At 40.6% G+C, this 5,869-nt stretch overlaps 1 non-coding gene across 1 annotated transcript; it reads right to left on the reverse strand.

The window, feature by feature from the left end:
* Positions 1-1,548: 1,548 nt before the first annotated feature.
* On the reverse strand, positions 1,549-1,655 carry LOC141681150 (small nucleolar RNA R71). The gene has a single exon (XR_012558593.1). It is a non-coding gene; the product is annotated as a small nucleolar RNA R71 (small nucleolar RNA).
* Between the last annotated feature and the right edge of the window lie 4,214 nt (positions 1,656-5,869).

The following is a 5,869-nucleotide window of genomic DNA, read 5'->3' on the forward strand; positions in this document are numbered from 1 at the left end:
GGGAGTTGATGCAGTTGAGCAATCTTGCATTTCAAATCTTTTGAGTAGATTCCTGGTGTATTTGGATTGATTTATGAAGATTCCTTCATTAGTCTATTTAACTTGTAACCCCAGAAAATAACTCAGTTCTCCCATCATACTCATTTGATACCTGGACTGCATTAGCTTTGCAAACCTCTCACAAAGTTTATCATTAGTAGATCCAAAAATGATATCATCGACATATATCTGTACTAATAACAAGTCCTTACCATGGTATTTATAAAAGAGATTTTTATCAATTGTACCTCTTGTGAAACCACTCTCTAGCAGAAATAGAGCAAGTGTTTCGTACCAGGCCCTTGGAGCTTTCTTCAGTCCATAGAGTGCTTTATCCAGTAAGTAGACATGATCTGGATACCTTGGATCAATGAACCCTGGAGGTTGTTCAACATAAACTTCCTCTTCGAGTTCTCCATTTAATAATGCACTCTTCACATCCATTTGGAACACCTTAAACTTCTTGTGAGCAGAACATGCAAGAAAGATTCTAATTGCCTCAAGCCTTACAACTGGAACAAATGTCTCATCATAATCAATGCCTTCTTGTTATGAGTAACCCTTTACAACCAGTCTTGCTTTATTTCTTGTAACAATGCCCTCACTGTCAGTTTTGTTTCTGAACACCCACTTTGTGCCAACTACAGATCTGTTCTTTGGTCTTAGCACAAGAGTCCAGACTTTATTTCTTTCAAATTCATTGAGCTCTTCTTGCATTGTTATGACCCAGTCAGCATCTTGCATAGCTTCTTCAACCTTCTTAGGTTTAGTTTGAGATAGAAAAGAATGGTAGAGACATTCATTCTGAGTGGCTTTCCTTGTGTGTGACTTAGACCATTTTCTTGCAGATGGAAGTTGAATCCTTGAAGACGAACTTCCCCATTGATCCATGAACTCTCTATTATTTCTTTGATTAGTACCACTATTGTTTCCTGATGCTCCCCCTGAATCAGTGTTCCCATTGTTATCAGTATTTGATGTAGCGACTGGAAATTTCGTGACATGATTAAGTGAATAAAGTATAATTTTGTGTTATAATTTTGAAATTATGTGGTTAAATAAAAAGTTAAATGATTTTGTGGTTATTTGTGGTTATTGTATAATGGTAACTGAGAACGTAAAGAAACTCGTTCCAGTTTGATTAGTCAGCTTAGGGATTATTCTCAACCAAAGATTGATGATATCCAGTCTAGCATTGTCAGACCAGCCATTGCGGCTAACACTTTTGAAATCAAGGCTAGCACGATTCAGATGATACAAAATTCAGTTCAGTTTGGGGGTTCTCCTATAGAAGAGCCCAACATGCACATAAGAGATTTCATCGAGATCTGCGACATCTTCAAGTTCAATGGAGTGTTTGAAGATGCTATCAAGCTAAGGCTCTTCCCATTCTCTCTGAGGGATAAAGCTAAGAGATGGTTACATTCTCTACCACCTGGCTCCATCACTAAATGGGAAGATTTGGCTCAGAAGTTCCTTACAAAGTTCTTTCCTATGGCGAAGACTGCTGCAATCAGGAATGCTCTTACTCAATTTGCGCAACAGTCTGGCGAGTCTTTGTGTGAGGCTTGAGAGCGATATAAGGAGATGCTAAGGAAGTGTCCTCACCATGGGATGCCTGACTGGATGATCATTAACTGCTTCTATAATGGTTTTGGTGCTACTTCTAGACCCATGCTTGATGCAGCATCAGGAGGAGCCTTGTGGGCTAAAATCTACGATGAAGCTTATGAATTGATTGAACTGATGGCTACGAATGAATACCAAAATCCTTCTCAGAGACTACCTCAGGGCGAGGTAGCAGGAATTCTAGAGTTAGATACAGCTACTGCTATAGCTGCTCAGCTTAAGGCTTTGACGATGAAGGTGGATTCTTTGGCTAATTATGGAGTTAATCAGATCACTAGTGTCTGTGAGATTTGTGCTGGTGCCCATGAGATGGAGCAGTGTGCTATTTATAGTGAATCAGCTCAGTTCATAAGCAACTTTTAGAGGTCGCAGCAGCCGATGCCAGCCACCTATCATCCTAACAACCGCAATCATCCTAATTTCAGTTGGAGCAATTCTCAGAATACGGTTCAACAACCTTATCAGCAGTATCCAGCGAAACAGTACAACCCTCCTGGTTTTTAGCAACCGCAATATGCACCAAGACAATAACTCCAGTTGCCACAGTCTAATAAAAAATCTGAATTGGAGGAGTTGAGGCTCATGTGCAAGAGCCAACCGATGTCTATTAAGACCTTGGAAAATCAAATTGGGCAGATTGCCAATACCTTGCTGAATCTTCAACCTGGGACACTTCCTAGTGATACTGAAGTCCCAGGCAAGAAGGAAGCTAAAGAGCAGGTTAAGGCAATCACTTTGCGGTCTGGGAAGGTTGCAAATACCGAAAAATCTCAAGTTTTGGAAGATGAAGTTATGGCTGAGGATGAAGTGTAGAAGGAAGCAGAAGTGGAACCAAGGAAGACTACTGAGGAAACACTCCTCCTGAGGGTAATACAGGGGAGAAATAGATCTATCCTCCACCACATTTTCCTAAAAGGTTGTAGAAGAAAAAGATGGATAAGCAGTTTGAGAAGTTTCTGGAGGTGTTCAAGAAACTTTATATCAACATACCTTTCGCAGAAGCTCTTGAATAGATGCCTAGTTATGTGAAGTTTATGAAAGGTATTCTCTCGCGGAAAGTGAAGTTTGATAACTTAGATACCGTTGCTCTCACGGAGAAATGCAATGCTGTGCTGCAATAGAAGTTGCCTCCAAAGCTTAAAGATCCTGGAAGCTTCACTATTCCTTGTACTATCGGAAACTTGTTGTTTGACAAGTGTTTATATAATTTGGGAGCTAGCATCAATCTGATGCCTTTGTCTGTCTTCAAGAAGTTGGATTTAACTGATCCAAAGCCTACTTATATGTCCTTGCAGCTGGTTAATTTCTCTATTACATTTCCACGAGGCATTGTGGAGGATGTATTGGTCAAGGTGGACAAACTCATCTTTCCTGCTGATTTTTTAATTCTTGATTTCGAGGAGGATAAGAAGATTTCCATAATCTTGGGAAGACCTTTCTTAGCTACAGGCCGAACCTTGATAGATGTGCAAAAAGGTGAGCTTACTATGCGAGTGCTGGATCAGGATGTGACTTTTAATGTGTTCAATGCCATGAAATTCCCTATTGAGAATGATGAGTGCTTAAAAGTGTAGTTGGTTGATTCTGTGGTTACTTTAGAACTTGATCAATTGCTAAGGTCTGATGCCTTAGAAAATGCCTTGTTGGGGAATTCTGATAGTAAAAACGATGAAGATGATGGACACTTGCATTATTTGAATGCTTCTCCCTGGAAGCGGAAGATGGATATGCCTTTTGAATCTCTTGGAATGGAGGAGCTGAACAAATCTCCAAAGCGCCTCAAGCCATCTATTAAGGAAGCTCCTACACTGGAGCTTAAACCATTGCCTGAACACTTAAGGTATGCATTTTTAGGTGATGCATCTACTTTTCCTGTTATTATTGCATATGACCTTTCAGGTAGTGATGAGGAAAAGCTCTTGAGAATTATGAGAGAGTTCAAATCGGCAATTGGATGGACTATAGCAGATATTAAGGGAATCAACCATTCTTATTGCATGCATAAAATTCTGCTTGAGGAAGGTAGCAAGCCTACTGTTGAGCAACAGAGAAGGATTAATTCAATCATGAAAGAAGTTGTGAAGAAGGAAATTCATAAGTGGCTTGATGCAGGGATCATCTATCCCATTTCAGACAGTTCTTGGGTGAGTCTAGTTCAATGTGTACCAAAGAAAGGAGGTATCACCGTTGTTGCTAATGAGAAGAATGAGCTCATTCCTACTCGAACAGTCACGGGGTGGAGAGTTTGCATGGATTACATGAAGCTGAATAAGGCCACGAGAAATGATCACTTCCCTCTGCCTTTTATTGATCAGATGCCTGACAGATTGGCTGGGCATGAGTACTACTGTCTTCTGGATGGCTATTCGGGCTATAATCAGATTTGTATCGCTCTAGAAGATCAGGAAAAGACTACCTTTACTTGTCCATTTGGTACTTTCTCCTTCAGAAGAGTTTCTTTTGGTTTGGATGAAGCACCTACCATATTTCAGAGATGCATGATGGCTATATTTTCTGACATGATTGGTCAGAATGTGGAGGTGTTTATGGACGATTTCTCCGTGTTTGGTGATTCTTTTGACGAGTGCTTGTAAAATTTTGGCGCCGTTCATAAAAGGTGTGTTGAGACCAATTTGGTTCTCAAGTGGGAAAAATGCCACTTTATGGTGCGACAGGGCATTATTCTTGGGCACAAGGTCTCTACTAAGGGTCTTGAGGTGGACAAGGCCAAGATGGGGGTCATTGAAAACCTTCCTCCACCAAAATCTGTTAAGGGAATCCGCAGCTTTCTTGGTTATGCGGGTTTCTATAGGCGTTTCATCGAGGATTTTTCAAAAATATCTAAACCCTTGTGCAATCTTCTAGAGAAAGATGTCCCGTTCAAGTTTGATGATGAGTGCCTAGCTGCTTTTGAGTTCTTGAAGAAAAGTTTGATCACGGCACCTGTCATAATTGCACCTGATTGGAATGAACCTTTTGAGATGATATGCGACGCAAGTGACTATGCAGTTGGAGCAGTTCTTGGGCAGAGAAAGAACAACATATTTCATGTGGTCTACTATCCTTGTAAGACCCTCAATGGTGCTCAACTAAATTACACTACTACTGAGAAAGAAATTTTGACCATTGTCTACGGTTTTGAGAAGTTTCGATCTTATTTTCTTGGGATGAAGGTGACAGTATTCACTGATAATGCTGCGATTCAATATCTCGTCTCGAAGAAGGACTCGAAGCCTAGATTGATTAGATGGGTTCTTTTACTTCAGGAATTTGATTTAGAGATCAAGGACATAAAAGGTACCGAGAATCAAGTCGCTGATCATCTCTCTCGTTTGGAATATCCAAGTGCAACTTCATAGGATAAGACATTGATAAATGAGTCTTTTCCCGATGAGCAATTGTTTGGGGTACAAGAGGAAGAACCGTGGTATGCAGACATTGTGAACTACCTTGTGAGTAATATCATGCCCCCAGACTTGTTTTATGCTCAAAGGAAGAAGTTTCTTTATGAGGTGAAGCAGTACATGTGGGATGAACCATATTTGTTTAGGCACGGAGCTGACCAAATCATTAGGAGATGTATTTCGTACAGCGAAATGGGGGGGATCTTGCGAGACTGTCATTCGACTATTTATGGAGGCCACTATGGTGGAGAGAAGATAATAGCTCGTGTCCTTCAAGCGGGACTCTTCTGGCCTATATTGTTTAAGGATGCGCATCATTTTTTTTTGAAGTGTGATCGATGTCAGCGTGTGGGTAATATGTCCAAGAGGGATGAGATGCCTTTTAATGTGCTCTCGAGGTTGAGGTCTTTGATGTTTGGGGAATCAACTTCATGGGGCCATTTGTCTTATCTTGTAATAATCAGTATATCTTGTTGGTGGTCGATTATGTGTCAAAATAGGTCGAAGTCAAGGCTTTGCCGACAAATGATGCAAAGGTAGTGCTAAGTTTTCTTCATAAGTAGATATTCACACGATTTGGTACTCCGAGAGTCATAATCAGTGACGAAGGATCACATTTCTGCAATCGCAAGTTCACTGCTATGATGCAGAGATATAGTATGAATCATCGCATTGCTACAACCTACCATCCTCAGACTAATGGTCAAGCTGAGGTATCTAATAGAGAGATCAAGCGTATTCTATTGAAAGTGGTGTGTCCATCAAGGAAGGATTGGTCTTTGAAGCTGGATGAAGCT

Source organism: Apium graveolens, chromosome 8 (assembly GCF_009905375.1).
Source record: "Apium graveolens cultivar Ventura chromosome 8, ASM990537v1, whole genome shotgun sequence".
Taxonomy (NCBI): domain Eukaryota; kingdom Viridiplantae; phylum Streptophyta; class Magnoliopsida; order Apiales; family Apiaceae; genus Apium; species Apium graveolens.